Source organism: Dendrobates tinctorius, unplaced genomic scaffold (genome assembly GCF_039654945.1).
Source record: "Dendrobates tinctorius isolate UK_male_01 unplaced genomic scaffold, ASM3965494v1 ptg000019l, whole genome shotgun sequence".
Classification (NCBI taxonomy): Eukaryota; Metazoa; Chordata; class Amphibia; order Anura; family Dendrobatidae; genus Dendrobates; species Dendrobates tinctorius.
Genome location: NW_027361687.1, coordinates 84,201,494 through 84,225,735, shown reverse-complemented (window position 1 = coordinate 84,225,735; position 24,242 = coordinate 84,201,494). Strand labels below are relative to the sequence as shown.

The following is a 24,242-nucleotide window of genomic DNA, read 5'->3' as shown; positions in this document are numbered from 1 at the left end:
GGGGTTATCTTGATTGCTGTTGCATCTCTGTTATGATACGTGTCATAATGGAATGACACTCCATGTGCTCTATACCCACTCTTTATATTTGAACGATGTTTGTTTAGCCGCTCATGAAGTGGTCTGATAGTTCTGCCAACATACTGCATGCCACATGGACACTCAAGCAGGTAAATTACAAACTCTGTAGAGCAATTCATGTCATGTTTAATGGTAAAGGATTCATTCGTTGATGCGGATTTAAAGCTGCTTGTCTGTTGGATGCTCCGACAACAAAGGCATCTATTTTTTCTACATTTTGATGTCTTTTTCTGCAGTACTTTGGCATAATTCGTGGTTGTCTTCTGTTTGAGCCTACTAGGAGCTATTATCCCTTTAATGTTTGGCGCCCTGCGGAAAGTAATTCCTGGTCTATCAGGTACAATGGATTTTAATATTGGATCACTTAGAAGTAAGTGCCAGTGTCTATGAAGGCATTTTTTGATTGACTTGTGACAATTATTATAAGTCGTTATAAAATTAAATGCTTTATTCTTCTCTGTCCCTTTTCTGTCTTTCTGTATAAGGAGGGTTTCTTGCGGGATTTCTCCACTGTGCTTTTGTGTGCTGGATATCAATTTTTTTGGGTATCCTTTCTCTAGGAATCTTTTTCTGAGTATTTCAGATTGAGAAGCGTAGTCATCCTTGGAAGTGCAATTCTTCTTAATCCTTCTAAATTGATTGGCCAGTATATTACGCAGCCATTTTGTGTAATGTCCACTCCTGAAGTCAATATATGAATTCCTGTCCGTAGGCTTAAAGTATGTTTTTGTATGTATCCTTGTGCCATCAGAGAAAATTGTTAGGTCCAGGAAATTGATGCTTTCTTCATGTATTGTTCGTTCAAAATTTATCCCCCAGTGGTTATTAATGATGTCACTGAAAAACTCCTCCATGTCACCAACTTCCGTGTCCCAGATCAGGAATAAGTCATCAATAAACCTTTTATATAAAACCAAGCCATTCTTGTATTTGTTTCCATATATATGTATGTCTTCAAAAAGACCCATAAAAAGATTAGCGTACGAACAAGCTGTTTTCGAACCCATAGCTGTACCATACTTTTGATGGTACATGTCACCATCAAAGGTGAAAAAGTTATTGTTTAATATGAAATTTAGGCCATCCAGAATGAAGTTGATGTTCCTTATATCCAATTGTATGTCTCTTTTTAGGTAGTATTCAATACAGAGTAATCCTATTTCATGACCTATATTCGTGTACAATGATGTAACATCCATGGTGACAAATCTATATGATTTTTTCCATGTGATTCTTCCCAAAATCCTGATCATATCCGTAGAATCCTTAATATAGCTTTCTAATTTCACCACGTATTTCTGTAAATTTCTATCAATATAGGTGGCAAGGTTACTTGTCAGGGAATCAATTCCTGAGATTATTGGTCGCCCAGGGGGATTGTCCAAGCTTTTATGAATCTTGGGCAAGTGGTATAGGAATGGAATGGGGGGTTGCCTTTTTATTAGAAACTTCTTTAAGTCCTTATTAATTATCCCCTGTTGGAATGCCATGTTTATTTTTTGATTGTGTATTTTTGTTAATGTGGGGTACGGGTTATTTTTTACTTTCTCATAGTATTTAGTGTCCGACAATAATCTTAATGCTTCTTTTTTATAATCATTGGTGTTTTGTATCACTATGCCGCCCCCCTTATCGGCTGCCCGAATTACTATTTCACTATTCTTACCCAAATTTTTCAGCCCTGAAAAATTTGGGTAAGAATAGTGAAATAGTAATTCGGGCAGCCGATAAGGGGGGCGGCATAGTGATACAAAACACCAATGATTATAAAAAAGAAGCATTAAGATTATTGTCGGACACTAAATACTATGAGAAAGTAAAAAATAACCCGTACCCCACATTAACAAAAATACACAATCAAAAAATAAACATGGCATTCCAACAGGGGATAATTAATAAGGACTTAAAGAAGTTTCTAATAAAAAGGCAACCCCCCATTCCATTCCTACACCACTTGCCCAAGATTCATAAAAGCTTGGACAATCCCCCTGGGCGACCAATAATCTCAGGAATTGATTCCCTGACAAGTAACCTTGCCACCTATATTGATAGAAATTTACAGAAATACGTGGTGAAATTAGAAAGCTATATTAAGGATTCTACGGATATGATCAGGATTTTGGGAAGAATCACATGGAAAAAATCATATAGATTTGTCACCATGGATGTTACATCATTGTACACGAATATAGGTCATGAAATAGGATTACTCTGTATTGAATACTACCTAAAAAGAGACATACAATTGGATATAAGGAACATCAACTTCATTCTGGATGGCCTAAATTTCATATTAAACAATAACTTTTTCACCTTTGATGGTGACATGTACCATCAAAAGTATGGTACAGCTATGGGTTCGAAAACAGCTTGTTCGTACGCTAATCTTTTTATGGGTCTTTTTGAAGACATACATATATATGGAAACAAATACAAGAATGGCTTGGTTTTATATAAAAGGTTTATTGATGACTTATTCCTGATCTGGGACACGGAAGTTGGTGACATGGAGGAGTTTTTCAGTGACATCATTAATAACCACTGGGGGATAAATTTTGAACGAACAATACATGAAGAAAGCATCAATTTCCTGGACCTAACAATTTTCTCTGATGGCACAAGGATACATACAAAAACATACTTTAAGCCTACGGACAGGAATTCATATATTGACTTCAGGAGTGGACATTACACAAAATGGCTGCGTAATATACCGGCCAATCAATTTAGAAGGATTAAGAAGAATTGCACTTCCAAGGATGACTACGCTTCTCAATCTGAAATACTCAGAAAAAGATTCCTAGAGAAAGGATACCCAAAAAAATTGATATCCAGCACACAAAAGCACAGTGGAGAAATCCCGCAAGAAACCCTCCTTATACAGAAAGACAGAAAAGGGACAGAGAAGAATAAAGCATTTAATTTTATAACGACTTATAATAATTGTCACAAGTCAATCAAAAAATGCCTTCATAGACACTGGCACTTACTTCTAAGTGATCCAATATTAAAATCCATTGTACCTGATAGACCAGGAATTACTTTCCGCAGGGCGCCAAACATTAAAGGGATAATAGCTCCTAGTAGGCTCAAACAGAAGACAACCACGAATTATGCCAAAGTACTGCAGAAAAAGACATCAAAATGTAGAAAAAATAGATGCCTTTGTTGTCGGAGCATCCAACAGACAAGCAGCTTTAAATCCGCATCAACGAATGAATCCTTTACCATTAAACATGACATGAATTGCTCTACAGAGTTTGTAATTTACCTGCTTGAGTGTCCATGTGGCATGCAGTATGTTGGCAGAACTATCAGACCACTTCATGAGCGGCTAAACAAACATCGTTCAAATATAAAGAGTGGGTATAGAGCACATGGAGTGTCATTCCATTATGACACGTATCATAACAGAGATGCAACAGCAATCAAGATAACCCCGATCGATCATATAGCAGTGAATATACCCAACAGATTCGAGCTGCTCAAAAAACGTGAAAAATATTGGATGTTTAAACTGGACACATTAAAACCGAGAGGGCTAAACATAATTTCAGAACTAATATAAATTATAATCCCCCAACCCCCCCCCTCTCTTGGTCACATCCTGAGTGGGTAAGAAAGGCGCACCATAGTAGGAGGAATTCCTGCATCCTTATGTCACACACTTAAGCAAACCTCACTTTATTTTTTCATTCTATCTTTTTTCATTTTATTTATTTTTTCATCTGACTACTTTTTTGATCGCACGGGTATATCTAAACACTTAATGTCTCACATACACCTAATGACACATTTATTTTGTTTAAATATATATCAAAGTTGGTATCCTATCTAGAATTTCACAATTCCCTAATTTAATATGCATAAGCTCATAACAATTTATAATTTTTCCTGATATTACAAAAGACTATGTCATTTATGCCTGCATGGAGACCTGTGACTTGAACCCAGGTGTGCTAGACCAAAAGACACACGTTTCATGGGTGACACCACCACAATTAATATATAAAATATTGACCATAACTATACGGAAGATGATAGATACTTTCTTCAGGCCATTTTTAATAATACGATTATATAATAGTAATTTTTAGATAATTCTTTATTGATAATAAATAATAAAAATAAAAATGAAAATAAAAATAAGTTTTTTAAAAGCAGTTAATTTTAGAAATAATCCATTTTATTTAATAGTGGCATCGCTCCTTGATTCCCTCCTACAAAACAAAAATAAAGAAAATTGTTCATTGCAATTTTTTATAATAATTTTTTAACAAACCATAGTATCACATATTTAACAGGATAGTTTTGTGACAAAATAGTTCATAGAACCTATGTTCCAAAGGCACTGATACCAGCAGAACGGTGGCGCTCAACATAAGTCACAAGAGAAAAAAATGAAACCAGTAAACACATGGGTTCTACTACCCTGAAAGTCGGGAGATAATATTTTTTAAAAAAAATTTTTTTGTTTTTGCATTGACAGTCTGGATACTTTGGCAATGTTTCCGCTGCAATTTTTATGAAGGTCTTTATATCATTTTACTGGTAGGATTTTTATGTACATTTTAGCAAGTATTTTGAAGGATTTTCTTGTTTTATTATGTTATTTGTGTGAAATTGTGCCAAAAATGCTGGCCCCTCCCCCAGTGATGACCATTATGACATCATATGTAAACAGAACACACCCATAATTGCTAATGGAAGGGGCTATAAATTCCCTGCTCCTATGGCTGGTGTAATATCCCTGAGGAAGGTGCCAGGAAGGGCGCCGAAACGCGTAGGAAGGAATAAAGCAGTACTTTGTTACTACATCTTGCATCCCAGGTGATTTTGTGGATTCAACAGCGCGGACTGTGGCACATCTTGCTTCCCATATTCTCTGGCAGTTTTTCCACTTTGGAGTGGTCGGTGGAGGTCCTGCAGCAGCTGATACTGTGTTATGTCTTCAAGCCAGTTGTGGGTCACACAACCGGAATAGGTGAGTGGAACTGCATTACACCACTCACATCGTAGTGTCACTAGTGATAGGGCACTATTGCACCTCTTGTTCCCCCACCCTTTTTGTATTATCACCAGCCCAACAGTTTTTTTTTTCTGGTGAGCTTTTGGCCATGTGGAGACCTGTGAGTAATTGTCAGGGTCTGGGGCCTCTGCTCAGAGAACCAAAAAAAAAAAAAAAAAAAAAAAATGGCGGCTGTGATCTGGCTAAAAGCCCCTAGAGTCGCTGCTGGGGAGCGGGACTTGCTCATGCACGCGAGCGTACCCAGGCAGGTGGGAGGAATGGTGCCCCATGGAGCTGCTTGGTATTCCCCGAGGTGAAGGGGTACATTCCAGTGATGAGCAGACTGGTGTAGAGTCCGTGGGGCTCACGCCAAATCTTTAATGCCGCCCCCTCCTGGTCGTGTGGAGGTGACCAGCGAGTGTATGTTCCTCCATATCTGGTCCCCTCTCCTCCTGGTGTGAGCAGCAGGTGTGCTGCGGGGGAGTAGGGACAAATCTCAACCCTCACCATTAACCAACCCGGGGAGGCGCAGACCTCATGGTGAAGAGGGTTGGAGGGTGGTGACCCCTTGGTGAATAGCGGGGGTGTGAGTGTGGTGATGCAGGGGGACTCCCTTGTTGTCAAGTCCAGAATGAGTTCACCAAATTTATGACTAACGAATGTGTGCAATAAACGTTCAGGACCGGACCTGTGTGTGAACGAGCGTGTATGGGTGCCACCAAAAAACATCTTGTGGAAGTGTGTTGTGGAGCCTGATCAGCTCATAGCAAACATACACATACATAAACTCGTTCCCCAGGTTGGCGCTGTGGAGATGAGTGGTGCCTCCAAAATGAACTGTATTGCCAATACCAGCGGTGTGTTTGTCATAAACCTGAAGTGTCAGGTAGTGGTGGGGTGAACTCAGGATCTGGGCGTCCCCGCTGTGTTTCCCTAATGAGGAGTGGTCTTGAGGGTCCAGAGGCCCCTCATTAAGGAGGGGGTACTGTCATGATCTGAATTTGATCTGACAGTTTTAAAAGCACAGAGTGACTTTTTTTTCCTTTTGGCAAGTTGCCAAAGTGACTTGACTGTCCCCGGTGGTGGTTAGTGGTACCGCACTTTAGGTTAATGCGCACATAATTATGAATCAGGTGTGGGGCTCTATAAATGAGTCTCAGGGTGTGTAATCACTGCTGGTGATACTGATTGATTGATTCTGAGTTTGTGAGAGCCTGGTGGAAGGATGGAGCTGAGGAGGAGTCCTGCGCAGCTTAGCCAAGGGGGATGTGTGTCAGCTATGGTGTCTGGACGAAGGGCTGGCATGGCGTGGTGGGGTCGCAGTGATGGTGTCAGCGGGAAGTGTCTGCATGGTCTGGTGGAGTGGCTACTATGGAGGGTGGCACTCACCATGTGGGACTTGGCTGCTGAGCTGGACTCAAGCATGCTTGACTTCGTGGCAGAAGCTGAACTCTTCCTTGGGACTCTGTTACTAAGCAGCAGCAACTGGTGGTGGACTCTACTCCAAGGCAGCACTTTGGTGAAGGATCCTGTTATGGTGATGGATCCGGGTGGAGGAGAAGACGCAGTCAGGTGGAGGGCTCTGTGGCAAGAGCATAAGCACAGAGCATAAAGCTAAGTGGTGTCCCCCTGTATTGTCTCTTTCCCTCATGTGTGTTGTTAGTGCAGTGGTGGGATTAGTTTCCGCACCGACCAATTCCCTAGTGAGGGTTTAGGGTCAGGGCGAGCAAGGGCGTTGAGGTACGCGTGCGGCGCCCGGAGCGGAACCGGCATAGGGAACGCTAGGAGTGCAGGGACACTGGCTCAGGGGAGCTCAGGAGGTCTCCACTTCCCTTTTCCCTATCGCAGGGCCCACCATTGTTAATGTTTCCCAGGTTTCCCTTATTATTTAAATTCGCCGTACTGGAGGCGGGGTTTCCAGAATGTATGTATAACGTGTAATTCCTAAATTTGCCAGGTGGAGGCGGTGTATCCATCTGCACGTTTTATTATTTAAATTCGCCCCACTGGAGGCGCTGTATCCAGGGTCATGTGTGTTATGGGTTCGCCTTGCGGTAACATCTGCGTCCAGACACACGTTGACCATGACAACCATCCCATCCTTAAGGCATTAATAATTATTATCATATATGGACCCTGTTTTGCCCTTTTTTTTACAATTGACCTATCATTTAATTCATGACTTCATATCTGCATAATGAGATTGTTCTTTAAAATCAGGTCATACTTTTCCTGAATTTCGCATTTTACATGTCTTTCTTTAATAGAGATTTGTTGCAGTTATGTGATCCTGCTATTGCAATTCTATTAACCAATTTGTCTTTTTTCACAGAGCCATTTATATTGATTATGTCCCGCAATTCACTGCCTGATCTTCTCCCTTGGACTTCACTTGAACCTCCATTCCTGCTCGGCTGCTTCATTACTTATGATTTTACATTCCACTCAGACATTATGACATCTTTTCCCTGTTTTGCACGTCACCTACAGCAGCTGTCATACGTTGTTAGGCTTGTGGATTGCACACACTGCGAGCCGTTGGAACGCATGCCTACATCACTTCCGGTGACGTATTTTCTCACAGGCTTACTGCCTTCCATTCCAACCAGCGGCGGACACCGCATTGGACACTCTTTATGAGAGACAATGATTTGCATGGAGTTGGACCTTCATCAGTATACTGCAGTGTACAGTATTCAAAACAAAAATAATACATCACAATTGTAAGAATATATAATTCAGTGTACAGTATTCAAAACAAAAATAATACATCACAATTATAAGAATATATATTCTTACAATTGTGATGTATTATTTTTGTTTTGAATACTATACACTGCAGAAAACTGATGAAAGTCCATTGATGACAGAAACGTTTATAGCTTATTTTCGACTGCATTAAAAAGTTTTGCAAGGGATTCTCGTGAGTTGAGTGCTAAATTTTATTTCTCTCCAATGACAGTATGGCATGTCACAAAATAACCACTGCAAACAGTCAGTGGCTGTAGCAGTAACAAGTTGACAGCACTGAAGTCATCACTACAGTTAGTGGTTGGTTGCAGCGGACACATGTGACCTCATGATTTTATAAAGGTATTAACGAGATAAGCGAACAGTTTAAGGTTCAGTTCTGCTCGGATCGGCAAACTTCCTGTTATTCACCTAACAGTTTTCCGAATTTATCTAAACTCATTGAATTTGAAGAGAGGAAAAACTAAACACATAGACAACACCTCTAGCGGGGCCCAAAAGCTGCCAAAACAGCTCAAATTAGGAGCAGACACAAGGAAAAGTGTCCCAGAGTACAAACAGAATAATTGTGCAGCATCGATGCAAGGGACAGGGCTTGGATCAACAATTCTAGCTTAAAAATTGATCAGTAACAGGTGGATGAGTGACAGATGTAGGCCCGGTAATCTGAGAGCTGTGCCAAACTCCGGCAACACAGAAAGGTGACCCAATCCAAACATTTGCAATAATTAGTAGCAGAACCCAGGAAAAGTGGCATCAATTGACCTACAGTAGAAATTTTGTAATGGCACAGCAGCAGTCAGCCATGGGCCATTCATGAGACAGGGTCTGGGTCAACATTCAGACCTTTGAATTTAAGTTAAAATTAGGAGGTGGGTGAGAGACTGGTGTAGGCCTGCTGTGCTGGGAGCACTGATACCTCATGCAACAGCTCAAACTGCTTTTCTCCTCAGCCACACTCAGGGAGCACAAATATCAGTCTCATAGACTATTATTGTTAGAAACATTTAAAGATAATAACACAGTGAGTTAACTGAAATAAGTGCAGGTCTGCCGGTCTAGGAGCCCTACTGCTACAGCCAACACAAATGAAGGAGACCCAACATTTCCAAAAACTTAGGGGCAGACATCAGGAAAAGTGGCATCTATTGACCCAAAGAAGAAATTTCACGATGGCACAGCATAGATGGATGGGACAATTCCTGGCCCAGCATTTCTAGCTTACAAAGAGGTGGATGAGTGACAGGTGTAGGCCTAATGCTCTGAAACCCCTTCCACTACAAGCAACCCACCAGATGGAGACCCAACTTGGTATATCCACATTTCAAAAAATTATGGACACAAACCACTAAAGTGGCATCAATTTCAACAGAGTAGAAATAGTATAATGGTGGTCTTTGACCACAGTCGCTACAGGCAACAAAAACAAGGAGACATGAATAAGAATCTCCATTTACCAAAAATTTGGCTTGTCGTGACTCTGGAGGAAGAAAAAGGAGGAGGAATAGGAGGAATATTAGGTGCTTTAAAAAAAGGCAAATTATAAAAGGTACAGTGGTGGACACACCTTCTGATTGTTGGCCACCAAGGCACTTGATAGTAACATCTGCAGCAGTAGTAAAAGCAGCCACAGAGCGACAACAAAGATATCACAGACTGCAATAATGCAAGATCAATGCAGCACCATCGCCAAGTCTGCCCAGTTTGTTATTGGAATGCAAAAGTCATTGGAGATCCATGACTTGTTTATCTTGATGAAAGTTAGGCGGTCTACACTTTCAACGGATAGCCGGATGCGCTTATCTGTCAGGACACCACCAGCAGTGCTGAAGACAGGTTCTGAGAGAACGCTGGCTGCTGTGCATCGCAAAACCTCCAAGACATGACTGGCGAACTCAGGCCACTCTTCCATACAAAAATACAAAAGGATCCAAACCCCTCTGATGGCATCAATATTGAGCTTGAGATACTCCTGCACCATCCTCTACAGACGTTCCCTATGTGTCAGACTTGTACTCTATTCTGCTGGTGCATGGGATGATTTAAAAAATGTGTCAAACGACTCACAGAAATTGCTTCTACCACCTACACTGCTGTTCCTACTAATGTTTTTGTATTGACGACTCAACGTTGAAAGTCTAGAACTGTGATGAACATTCAGAAAATGGCACCAAAGCCACATTTCTGCTTTTTATATGAAGAAGGGCATGTGACTACGGCATCCAATGGCACAAGCCCTTGTGTCTGGACGTTGTGCATGGTTTCTGCACCCTGATTGACCTCTTCCCATCCCCTCATCAAACACATCCCCCCACTCATCATACAGCGCTATTATTCTACCTAAAGTCCTAACAAAAGCATTAGTGGAAACTGATTTATCAAACATTGGATGAATTTGACAAAAATGATCAGCAATCGGAACACATATCCGAACAAGTTTACTCATCTCTACAAGTTTCCAAACAAGATTAACAACACATGTGACATGCACACATATGAACAAGTTGGTAGGACACTGTTCATACCACCCACTGACTCAAACACAAACAGAGAGCACAGAATGACAATTGTGCAGAAATATCCTGCAGTAAAACATATAACAGTAGTCAGCAAGTGCTGATGAAAAGATGATAACAAATACAAGGTATTTAGTCGATACACTTTTTTGCAAAAAAATGTATATCAAGCTGCTTCACCACGTCAAGGTAACCCTATTGAAGCAGTCCCTATCTAATGTATTTAAAACCTGAACATGTGAACAGTGTCTAAATGAACAGGATGAAGATAGGCCGCTTCCTAGTATGGGCACGTGGTGTAAGCCAGCTCTTTATGTGCATGTCACATAAGAGAGGGGTGGGGTCTCTCAAATCATGCATAGGCATGGAAAAAACTGGATTAAAAACACATGTGACATGCACACATATGAACAAGTCAGTAGGACACTCTTCATACCACCCACTGACTCAAACACAAACAGAGAGCACAGAATGACAATTGTGCAGAAATATCCTGCAGTAAAACATATAACAGTAGTCAGCAAGTGCTGATGAAAAGGTGATAACCTTTTCTCAAATTTCTTACATTTTTTAAATCAATTCAAAACTGAAAAATGTCAATAATCAACTTGATAGGTTGAAACTCACATCAACCAATGAGTGGCCACATAATGATACGTATAGCATTATTAACTCCCTACAGAGATTCAGAAATCTTGTTCTTTATAAAAATATGCTTTTCGGTTATGTTGAATCATGTTAGGAGTCAGATTTCTGCCCTGACTATGCAGGAATCTAGATTCTCACATCCTGCAGTCTCCTGCTCTCTTTCCACTGCTGAAGAGATTGCAGAGGAGATTGCTTTACAGCAACTCTCTCCGGAGGCTAAGTCCTTCATTTCATCTTCTGAGCATGCTCGTGGGATGATCTCCCATTGGAGTTCAGGAGTCAGGTGCTCAGGTCCTGCTCCTGATTCCATTGGTTCAGCTCAGGATTCTGGAGACTTCCGGAAGGTCCCCATCTCTATAAAAAGTGCGCATGGCTGTTCCGCCATGCGCTAGTATAGTCATTCTTGCTGTGTGTTTGTTGATGGGTGCATGTTCTGGTGAATGACTCATTTGAAACCCCATTCCTATGATATTACGAATGTGTGAGGGAATGAGTTAAGAGCCAGTATTAGCGCCAGCGCGCCTTTGCTCCACAAGCACACCAGCTAGCATCAAACATCGCGCCTGCTTTATTGCGGTGTTATCTTGCGGCAAGTCTCACGCCGCGCTGCTGTCGCAGCTTTAGTACGCGTTCGCAGTTGCAACGCCGTTCACATCTGTGTTTACAGTAGGTCTAGGCGGGAATAGTGTTGTCCCTTATAACTACTCCGCTGACCTTTTTCCGTTAACAGGCTCAGCATGGTTACTTCTAAGAACACAGGGACTCAGCGACACACAAACTCACAGAGTTGCTAATACAAGAGATAAACAGGGATTGCTTTAGTGCATCTGGGTGATATCCAGCCCTGGGCACATTACCGCCAGATTGCTCTGCCACCATCTAGCAGCGGTTTTAACAACTACTGCACGGTGGACCCCGAGCGGCGAGCACACTTTATTTATATTTTTTATTTAGTGTGTTCCGCCACTCATAATAAATCAAGATGAAAAGGAAGGAAGGACAAAACTCTATGTGTATGTTCTGAGAGGAAAGTCAAGGAACCCCAGGAGTTGCTCTAACAGCAATATACAGGTAAAGGAGCATTATAGCAAAATGTTTCTGATGGTTTTGTGCGATCTCTGAGTATAATCACAATTTAAACTAATTCAAAGACTTATCACAACGCACAAATGTTTAAACTTCTGTCCTGTCAGAAGCAATGCTGTATTGGTGGACAGTAGTTATATTCAACGTATCATTTGCTTCTAATCATTTTGTTAATAAGTTTTCTTTGTTTATCCAAAAGAGCAATAAGGTTTACTAAAAGACCATACTCTGTCTGTAACAGAAATGTAATTCTATACATGATGAAAGTGCAAAAGTAGATGGACGGATGGACAGACAGATAGATAGTGCTTACCTCTCAACAGAGAGTTAAATAATTCAGGAAAAAATCTCCATAATGCAAGTGCCCTATAGAAATACAGAGTTTAGGCAGCGTCTGGCTTTATGCTGTCGTTAACAAAGAGGGAATGCGGGGCAAAACCGGATTTTGATTTTCTATGAGTAAAACAATCTATAAGAAATTAATAAATTCACTGAGTATAATATTAAACTCTGCACTCTCTTATATACAGGCCAGCAGGATAGAGGCCCCCCACGGTGCCCTTATATAATCCCACCTGCCTTCCATCTGTAAATCGGCTATGGGAAGATCTGATTATATCCCAGGAAAATGACAGTCTGTTATTACATGCTGTCACTATAATTACATGTATCAGCAGAAGACCAGAAGGGAAGTAACGTATAATGACAGGGTTAAGTGTGGTAATTATTAATGTGCTGACTAAGAAAATGTCTCTATGGTAAAGCAGTCCCATGTAACTGAAATATCAGAAGTGGTGGCAAGACAATCATTCTGCATCCCTAAAGGACTGCACTGATTCCAGGCATAATTTTCTACTAATCAGATGTTTTCTATGGGACATACAGTAAGTGAAATCATTTGATATCTGAGCTACACTGATGATAATTCATGTTAACTCTTTAAGAAGGCTTTGTGCACCAACTTTTTTCTAATAAAGGGTTCATATACCTATAATAATATTTATTAGAAATGATTGAATCTTTTTGAAATTTGAAATGGCCAGGCTTAGCAAATTTTTTTTAAAAATTGGATTTATGGTCAGCATGGTTGAATTGCAGGTAATCTAATTGTATGAAAAGATGTGTATATCACTTTTAGGGTCTCTGGGCAATTTTAAGATGTATTAAATAAACACAGCTTTAGTAAATCCATATTGATCTCAGTATGGAAAAGCATGGTAACCTGGCAGAGCACTGACTGAGCTTTTAATTAAAAATAGTGCAAAAATTATTATGATCATGCTGACCATTTTATGCAGAATCCTTATTCAACTGAAAATGTCAGTCAGACGTAACATCATCCAGCTGTGAATGAAACTATTGATGACAATCCATTATGCCTTCTGCTTCCCTGCCACTAATACACTTGCCACAGGAAAAAGGAAGCCAAGTGTGTCCTTTGCACATATTGCTTCTGCCAGAGTTGCTGGAGCCAGCAGTGGTCATTAGTATGATGATACAGTGGCAATCTGGCCACTTGTGCGGGGGTGAATTATTCCAAATTATGCTAGATGTACTGTTTCTTTGTTCAGTAGGTTGAGATACATAAGGAGATGTTTCATGTGAGACAGTCCATTGACCTTTGCTTCATGTTATTTTGTGGAATCCCTGCTGATTACGTATTGCATCAGCCCCTTCAGTGTATTAGTCTGCACAACTTGGAGGACAAATATGCAGTGCAATTGGGCAATCAAACAATGATGGATTTCCTTCCCCAACCTTCCCCCAATCCTACTGGATATAAAAAGGACCTGCCCCTGTTAGGCCTCTTTCACACTTCAGTTTTTTGCATCAGTTCAAATCCGCCAAAAAGTCAGACAAGCGGATCCGTTCTCAACTGATGTGAACGGATGGCACAGGATCCGTTTTCAGACATATCCTGAAAATGAGGAAATGTAAAGGAACCGCTGGCCAGGGGGAGAGGGAGAGAGAGGGAGAGAGAGGGAGAGAGAGAGAGAGAAAGAGAGAGAGAGAGAGAATTTTTTTTTTTTTGTCCGGCACCCAGAAAGAATTTCGGGTTAAATGAGTGTCTGGAGGATCCGCCAGAGAAAAAAACGTTGCACGCTCCGTTTTGAAATCTTTGAGGATGGTGACGGACAGCAACTTTTGGCGGATCCTCAAAAAAAACAGATGCTACGGACAGCAATCCGTCACAATCCGCCATTAATGGAAGTCAATGGTGAAAAAAAACGGATCCTCAAAAGAAAATTGAGGATCCATTTTTTTCAAAACCTGGCGGATTGTGACTGATTGTAAAAAACTGAAGTGTGAAAGAGGACTTACCGGGGACATCAGCCAATGAACCACGATTTCAGCTGGTGGAATACAGATCTTCTCCACTGCCCATCACTGAAACCACAAAGACATTTGGAGAACACAGGTTGGGACAGTCAAGTCACCTGGCCACATGCAACATTATGGACCGTCAGCCTGTAAGTTCACCGCTACCTTCTCTGGTTCCTGCCAAAAGCAGGGTGCAACTGGTTAGGGTAGTTGGAATTAGATGCCCCAAAGTCAAGAAGGCTCTTATCTCCGACAATCCAGCAGAAGGATGAGACTTTGTCATTTGTCCAATCTTGTGGTTTTTGGTGATCCAATAAATTTAAACCATAGTGTGGTACCCTCACCCTGTGTTGTCTGAGTAGTGTTCTGCCCATGGGGAAGGAGTACTGGAGTACTCCATGATGGTGCTTCTGCTGTGCTAGCAGCTCCCAAATTCTTAACAGTGGTACATAATTTATTTTTCTTTTATATTACCCCTTTTAATGCCATTGATACTTTTTATTTTGTACAACATTATAAATAGAGAAGTTGTCTACTGCTTGAACGACTTATTATCATACCCTTCACTTGGCTCCCATAAAATAACAACTTATACTCACCTCCAATGCTGGCGCCATTCCTGCGGTGTCGCCACTTGCTCTTCCAGTGCTTCCGTGCTATTGTTGTGACATGTGACGCTGATGCCTAATTAGAGCTGGTGTCACTGTTCCTGCCTTCTGTTAAATTGAACTTGAAGAGGAAGTCCGAGATCAGCTGTAGCCCAAGCTTCCTCTTTGTTACGGGCTAGTGGAACGCACCAAATAATAATAAGATGGTGATGAAGTGCGTTCGCAGCCCAGGGTCCACCGTGTAGAGATGTTAACTGCTACTTGGTAATGGCGGATGCTATATGGCGGTACAATAGATGAACACACGGGTTAACGTCACCCGGTGTTTACAGAGGCAGACTCTGTTACCTCAGAACCGCAATACCGCAGAATATAAATGCCGTAGCCTGTTAGGCTCACAGAGCTCGGCAAAGTGAGCGCTAGTGAACATTCACAGAACTCTGCCCCAAAGACACACGCTTAGGTAGGGGTGTCATAGTGAGTCATTCACCTGAGACATACATACGTGCATACAAAACTCACTCCACATGGTCTATACTATACTATAATACTATCCTTTTATAACCACAGCCTTCCGGGACCTTCCTGTTGGTCCAATATGAGCTGCTTGAGGACCTGACCATGACCTTCGACCTCCAATGAGAGGTCATCCCACGGGCATGCTCAGGAGGCTGCAAGAAGGACTTAGCCCCCAGAGCTGCTGGCTAGTGTGGGTTGCTATAGCTGAACCAGAGGTGGTAGCAGCAACCAATCTGACAGCACTAGCCTGAGCGAGATGTTGAGATTGTCGTTTCTGCTGAGCAGCTCCCTCTGTGGTTGAGACTGGATGGGAGACCGCAGAAGGCAAGGCTCGGGATTCCTCCTGTGCAGAGGAAGAAACTCGATGCCTAACATTCTTCATGTTTAATTTGTCCATATACAAAGACAGTGATGCCAGCGCTGATTGAGCACTGGGGCCAAGTGTCCCTACAACTGCATGAGAGATTGCTAGTGCCAACACCGCTGGAACAGCGCAAGCAAAGGAGGTGAGTATAAGTTTTATTGTTTTATAGGGGGGCCAAACATTTTGATCAAGAAGGGGTTGTCCAAGTAGTGGACAACCCTTTTAATCTTTGACAATCTTTTTAACCCCAATTATTCAAACTTTCCCAATAATGCATGCTAGGTAGGTACAGCTCAATCAGCAAAACCAATGCATTTCGACCAAAAGGTCTTAAATAGAGTTGAGCGACTTTGGTCGGATCGGGTTTCGTGAAACCCGAATGAAACAAAATAAGTTTCAGATGAAACTCGTCCGACTAGAGCAAAACAAAGTCGGAGTTTCGTCCGAAACCCGACCCCAATGCAAGTCAATGGGAAAAAAAAGTCGGACGAAACTCCGACTTTTTTTGCTCTAGTCGGACGAGTTTCATCTGAAACTTATTTTGTTTCATTCGGGTTTCACGAAACCCGATCCGACCAAAGTCGCTCAACTCTAGTCTTAAATATTTCAATCATGATTAAGGCCTTTTGGTTGAAACGTGTTGATTTTGCTGACTGAGCTGTCCTGTCTATATTTATGCTCATGAAATAAATTTGAAGATTTTATTTAATTCACGTAGTGTCGGATATCTTTTCACCAATGTCTGACAATCTCATGTGCCGATGTACCTTTAGGACAATTATATTGCAAGACTGATGAGCTGAAATCCCCGTTACCTATATGCTAGGTATCTAGGTACACATAAAGAAAGCAAAATGTAGCAAAAGGCCACATTATAGGTTGCCAAATTGGACAAGTAATTTAGGCTGGTTTCACACTAGCGCTTTTTCAGCGCGCGCACGGCCGAGGGTAGCTCCGCCCCCGAGCCGGCTCTCTGCCCGGCGTGCCCGCCCCTTCCTTGTAGCGCCGCCTCCTAGCGGACAGCGGCGCCTGCGATCGGCGCACCCTATCTTTAGCATAGGGTGCGCCGATCGTGCGCAGGCCGTGCGCTAGTTGCGCTTTGACCTGCGCTGCGCACTTTTGACGGTGCGCCGTGCGCGCCAAAATCCGAAAAGTTTGATTTTGGCGCGCACGGCGCACCGTCAAAAGTGCGCAGCGCAGGTCAAAGCGCAACTAGCGCACGGCCTGCGCTCGATCGGCGCACCCTATGCTAAAGATAGGGTGCGCCGATCGCAGGCGCCGCTGTCCGCTAGGAGGCGGCGCTACAAGGAAGGGGCGGGCACGCCGGGCAGAGAGCCGGATCGGGGGCGGAGCTACCCCCGGCCGTGCGCGCGCTGAAAATGCGCTAGTGTGAAACCGGCCTTAGGTGTCCAAAACCAGACAAGTACTGATAAAGTCTACATTTTAAAAAAATCTATTGTTTCAGTAAAATACAATTCTTTTTCTAAAAATCACAGAATAAGAAATGCTAGGTAGGTACAAGACAAGAAAGCCAGCACCTGCAACAAAAATCACTGACAACTGTATGAGCCCTAACACTAATTTCAGATTTTTTTATCTGTAAAAACTATTGTGCTGTCTTGCTTCATCTTTTTTCGCAATAAGAATAAAGAAAAAAAGTGTTTATTCTAAGTAAAATGCACTAGGACAAATGACAGCTCCACCAAATCACTGATCAGTAACACTGTGAGGGTGTGTGCACACGCTGCGGATTCTGCTGCGGTTCCGCAGCGGATTTGGCCACTGCGGATCCGCAGCAGTTTTTGCTGCGGTGTACAGTACCATTATTCCCTATGAGAATACAAAACCGCAGTGCAGACGGTGCAGATTTCTCTGCGCGGTTTTCCTGCGGTTTTTGAAACCGCAGAAAGAATTGACATGTCAATTCTTTCTGTGGAATCCGCAGCGGTTTCCTATCTCCACCATTGTGGAGATGGTGAAACCGCAGGGCCAAACCACAGGATAATCCCCAGATAAACCACAGGTCTTTTGACCTGCGGATTTACCTGTGATTTTACAAAATCCGCGCGGCCAAATACGCACCCCATTCCACAGCATATGCACGTAGCCTAAGGCTATGGGCCCTCGAAGCGTTTAAATCCGGACACAGAAAACCGGACTCCTTCCCAGAAATCGCACGTTTTTTTCCCCGCGCGATTTCACCGCGATTATGATCGCGATTTTGCCGCGATTTTCGCGTGCGATATTCAAGCACTTTCCAAGCGATTTGAAGCATCGCTTGGAAAGTGATTGACAGGTTGGTCACACTTGTCAAACATAGTGTTTGACAAGTGTGACCAGGTTTTTACTATTGAGGCTGCCTATGCGGCATCAATAGTAAAAGATAGAATGTTAAAATGCTAAAAAAATAAAAAATCGGGGTATATTTACCTTCCGGCGTCCCGCACTGCCATCCCGGCCTAAGTGTTCCCAGTAATGCCTTGCGAGACCTGTGATGACGTAGTCTCGCGTTGCTATAGAGATCTCACGAGACCACTAGAGTAACACAAGACTACGTCATCACAGGTCCTTGCAGCAAGGCATTACTGGGAATGCTGAGGCCCGGGATGGCAGCGCGGGACGTCGGAAGGTAAATATACACCGATTTTTTATTTTTTATTCTTTTTTTTACAGGGATATGGTACCCAGGGCCTGGAGGACAGTCTCCTCTCCTCCACACCGTGGGTACCAACCGCACATGAGAAGCTTAACTTCGCGCATGGTGGGCATAGCCACATGCGGGAAGTAAGCGGTTCTCATGCATTCCTATGGGTGCGGAATCGCGGCAATTCTTTGCGATTCCGCACAAAAGAATGAGCATGCTGCGATTTTTTCAGCGATGCGATTCCACCGCGGAAAAAACGCAGCATTAGCACAGCATGTGCAGAATGCCATAGGAATGCATGGGGTGCGTTCTGTACAAGATTTTTAAACGTTTTCACAGCGTTTTCGCGCCGAAAATCGCAGCAAAAACGCTTAAAAATCGCATCATGGGCACACAACCTAAGTCTGACACTCCTGCTTGTACCTCTCTTATTTTACTCCCCATATCAGTTGAATTCCTATATTATTCATAGACTAATACTCTCATCTTTTTAACTGATTCAGTTTTTCAACATTTTACTCTCTAAAGCACTTCTTCAGGATTTTCAGGTTTTATCTTCCTGTCTCTATTACAAAATTGTGAGTTCTGATGTACTCTCACTATCCTAGCATCACACTAAATTAGCTGCTGCATTCCTTGTCTAGGCTTTCATAGAGTCTATGATAGTTCCTCTGGATTGTTTCTTCTATATCATGTAGTGTGATAGCTGCAAGGCATTATGGGGTAGACCGTGCAGCCCGAGGTGATAATACTAAACATAAAAGCAGAAACACAAAAATAGGAATAAAAATTCTCCAAATAACTCAAGATTCAATACAGCAAACAAGAGGCAGGAGTGCTTACCTGCACTCTCAGGATGCAGCACACCCATATAGTAAAGATGGAGGCAATACAGGTGCAAAATACTGATGAGACAACCACTCACATCCTACCAACTCATAGAGGTGGTGATTGCTTAGTATTAGATTGCACAAAAGCAGCTTGTATAGGGTGCTGGTCACACACAGGCTGTTAGTGCTGAGCAGCCCACCTTATCTAATATTATGGGCATCACTAATATTCAAACACTGTTATCATGGGATACACTTAGGTAATGCACAAACACCCTAGTTTACAAGGCCAAAAACTCTGCTGCCCTTTCTTTCTGAGGTCATGTCAGCCTCCTGTGATTGGTACAATTTTCTACAATATGAAAAAGATGGCATTTTGGACATTTTGTGCAAATTGAAATGTAAAGTATTCAATTTGCAAAGAATTTAATCTATTGTGTCTAATATTTTTTAACTAGCTGAAGAGCCCGACGCTACCCAGGCATAGTAACTAACTATGGTTAGTTATGACAAATTATAATGATTATATCTATATACACAAAGCTGAGAGTAGAGCCCCGCCCACTCCGCATAGCCACATTCACTATAATAATAAATGCCCTAAGCAGCTTCCGGTTGTAACAACTTCCGTCCAGTTGTAACCGGTGACGTCACCGCACACCTCTTTCCATGTTAACCCTCAACACACCACTCCTCAACACACACACTCCTCTCACCTTTCACCATCTCCACTCACGTCCACTCACTCTTTCACTCCACATATGACCCTTTATCACACTCCGTCTCTCATACTCACACCGTCATCGCCGCTGATCCACGATCCCCGACATCTTCTTCCGCCGGCGCCATCCTGGATCCCAATGTCCTCCACGCCGGTGACATGTTCTTGCGGCGACGCCATTTTGAATCGGCGAAATCCCGCGATATTCAAGATGGCGTCGCCGCAAGAACATGTCGCCGGCGTGGACGACGTCGGGATCCAAAATGGCGTTGGCGAAATCGCCGACGCCATTTTGGATCCCGACGGCATCCACGCCGGCGACATGTTCCTGCGGCGACGCTATTTTGGATCGGCGAAATCCTGCGATATTCAAGATGGCATCGCCGCAAGAACATGTGGCCAGCGAGGACGACGTCGGGATCCAAAATGGCGTCGGCGAAAACTCGCGAGATTTTGCCGACGCCATTTTGGATCCCGACGTCGTCCACGCCAGCGACATGTTCTTCCGGCGACGCCATCTTGAGTATGGCGGGATTTCACGATACTCAAGATGGCGTCGCCGCAAGAACATGTCGCCGGCGTGGACATCGTCTGGATCCAGGATGGCGCCGGCGGAAGAAGATGTCGGGGATCGTGGAGCAGCGGCGATGACGGCGTGAGTATGAGAGACAGAGTGAGAGAAGGGGTCGTATGTGGAGTGAAAGAGTGAGTGGAGATGGTGAAAGGTGAGAGGAGTGTGTGTGTTGAGGGTTAACATGGCAAGAGGTGTGATGCTATCGCATCCTCCTGATGCGATAGCATCGGGCCATAATCTAGTTCACTATAATATCCCACATCATCCCATCAGCCAGGCTACCGGACTACTACCCTTAATATCCCACATCATCCTGTCAAAGCCACCGGACTACTACCCCTAATACCCAACATCATCCCATCAAGAGCCACGGGACTATTACCACTAATATCCCACATCATCCCATCAGCCAGAGCCTCCGGCTACTGCCCCTAATATCCCACATCATCCTGTCAGCCAGAGCCACCAGACTACTACCCCTAATATCCCACATCATCCTGTTAGCTAGAGCCACTGTACTACTCCCCCAAATATCCCACATCATCCCAAGAGCATGGGGTCAGAACCAGAGCGCTGAGTGAACGGTCCTAACTTCCATACCGGGGAACCCTTTAAGAGAGGTCTGGCGTCAGAACCAGAGCGCGGAGTGGATTTGCCCTGACTTCCATACCAATGATCCCTTTAATAGAAGCCTGGGGTGAGAATCAGAGTGATGAGGGATTTACCGTAACTTCCATACCGGAGATCCATTTAAGAGAGGCCTGGGGTGAGTACCAAAGCGCAAAGTGGATTTGGCCCTAACTTCCATACCGAAGATTCCTTTAAGACAGGCCTTGGGTCAGTACCAAAGTGCAGAGTGGATTTGCCCTCACTTCCATACCAATGATCCCTTTAAGAGACCCTGGGGGTCAGAACCACAGAGCTGAGTGGAACGGTCCTAACTTCCCCAGGGATCCCTTTAAGAGAGGCCTGGGGTCAAAACCAAACCGTTGGATGGATTTGCTCTGACTTCTGTACCAATGATCCCTTTAAGAGGGAAGATGTGCCTATAGGATGGAGGATGTGTAATGTGTATATGGGCACAGGAGGGGGGATTCACTTCTGTCATGTGCTCTCTGCTCCTTTTTGGGGGCAGACAATGGCTGGGAGCTTATGTTCCCAGGGATGCTAGATTTCTCCCACGATGTCAGTGTCTGCTGAGGCGTTGTCAAGTGGGAAAACTTGCTCATAGCAACCAATCACAGCTCAGCTTCTTTTAACCAGCTCTGGTGAAATGAGAGATGCTTAGTGATTAGTTGCAAGGAAAACTGTTACTGATAGCAACCAATCACAGCTCAGCTTCTTTTGAACAGCTCTGGTGAAATAAAAGATGCTTTGTGATTGTTGGTGATACACACATATATACATTCAGTTTTATAGATTATTATTATTATTATTATTATTATTATTATTCATGGTTGAATAAAAAGTGATGGCCGCCATGTATTATGCTTGACAGTGGCTTTTAGAAGGTTAAATTTGCGATGGGAGCTTGCTCTCATCTGGTCAATTTCTCTCAGGTGCTGGCTATGCAAACATGACTGTTGAAGAGATGTTGATATGCCAAGTATGTATATATTTTATGTTCATTTATAGACTTTATTCTATTTTTTTATTCATTTCAACAAAAACTCTAAATTTGTAATCTTGCAATTTAGACACTAACCACAGGGGCTATTTTATATTCATACGTCATGTCTTTTAAAGAAGAGTTTTCAGCAGTTTCTTTATCATCAGAGGCAGGAATTACAGTGATGATTTCACATCTAAATGTGGTGCCTTGTGTCTTTGCCGCCACAAAATGGTCAAATATGTACTATTTTGTATGTGTTTTGTAATTGAAGGGAGTTATGCTTTCTCTGCTGGAGTAAACTGCACACACAATTTTACCCCACTTCCTTACTTGCCTGAAGCTTAGTGCTTTGGAGAGGTACCCTAACTGTGAGAGGAGTAGTCTAGTTAGTTGTTCTGTGATGAAGACGGTGTGAAGAAAATGGAGAACGTTCAGGGAGCAGTTACATGTGCTCTCTCCAGGAACAATGCTGAGGAGGATCAGGGCTTCAGCCCCTAGGCCATCTATGCTTCTAGAGTCAGATGGTAAGCTGAGAGGCTGTGTGGTTTACACAACCAGCAGTGGAGTGTCTTCTCCCAGGAAAACTACAGCAACCGAGAATCAGTAAGGGATTATGCCAGAACGAGCATGTGCTCCACATAGGATTCATGCTGCATGTTGCCGGGGCAGAAACACTGAAACTTCTAGTACTACCAGTACTCACAGACTCTGGGAAACCTTTATCCCTGAAGGGACTAGAACAGCAGGAAGTTTACACTGAACCATAGCAGAGAGAGAGATAACTCCCATCGTGCAGAGCAGACTGTTAACCTGGTGAAAGAGTTCTCTTTTATCCTCTGAACTGCATCTGGACTTCAGTAAATGATAAAGTAACTTTCCTTGTCTCCTGCCTTGTTACTCCGTACCATCTACTTCCATCACTATCTCTGGGGGCCAGCCCTAGTTGGAGGGGGTTAAACACCTGCACTGCCATCATCATCTACCCCCCAGGGATCATCTGTGGTGCCGGTTATCTTACAGTCGAACACTCCAACTGGCGTCACAAACTCTTTTTCAAATTTCTTTTATTTTTATTTTATTTTTTAACTCCCATTTCACTGTCCCCGGAGCACAGGCACCGGGCATGGCTGCCACCCCAGTGATCTCCTGAATCCAACGCTGCCCGGTGACCTGAGTACCCCGCTCTAGGTGATGCAAAACTTGGCATCACGAACAGGATGCTGTGCGCCTAAAGACCCTAACGTCCTAAAAGAACTGTTGTTTCAAGTTCCTGTGATAGCAAGGAAGTCCTAGTCACCAACCAAGCGAGTATTGGCAGGAATCGCAGTAGGCAGAGCATTACTGGTACACCTCGCTCGAGACTCCAGCCATCCAGGATCCTACAGGAGCAACAACCTGCAGCAGCTGAAGTGGTGAGTCACACCCCTGCAAGGGTTAACTGGGGTGGAAGATGTTAGGGTTTCGAATCACACTAAATATATAATATATAAGGAAGTGCGATCGCAACTCAGGGTCCACCGTGCAGAGATGGAAAACTGCTGCTTAGTAATGGCGGAGTACTAAGTGAACACCGGCGGGTTAACCACTGACCCGGTGTGCACAGTAGCGAACTGTTACTTTACAGAGCCGCTGAAAGAAACGCTGGAGCCTGTTAACTCCACAGGTCTCTGCAGAGGAAGTGCATAGCGTAAGGTCACAGGACTCGGCCCTTAGACCGCAGGACTGGAGTCCGTCTAGACCGCTAGCGCTCGGCGCCGTGACTGCGGTGCCAGCAAGAGTCACTAAAATAGATAACGCGTGCAAGTGTGCACATTGCCGCTCAGGCGGACGCCACTAATCGCCCAGGATTGGGCCAGATATGCGCATAGGTTGCATAAGGCATTGCACAGGGGTGGTTGTCACTTGCCGTGGTACTATAGTGCACTGCAGTGGGCGACACCATCGGACGCTAGTGTGCA

General features: G+C 43.4%; 1 protein-coding gene across 1 annotated transcript in view; it reads right to left on the bottom strand.

Moving 5' to 3' along the window:
- Positions 1 to 19,462, bottom strand: part of LOC141083083 (extracellular calcium-sensing receptor-like) — a 142,969-nt gene extending 123,507 nt beyond the window's left edge. Inside the window, exon 1 of the mRNA XM_073567252.1 lies at positions 19,391 to 19,462. The gene's annotated coding sequence lies outside the window, so the exon portion shown is untranslated. The remainder of the gene's footprint in view (positions 1 to 19,390) is intronic.
- Between the last annotated feature and the right edge of the window lie 4,780 nt (positions 19,463 to 24,242).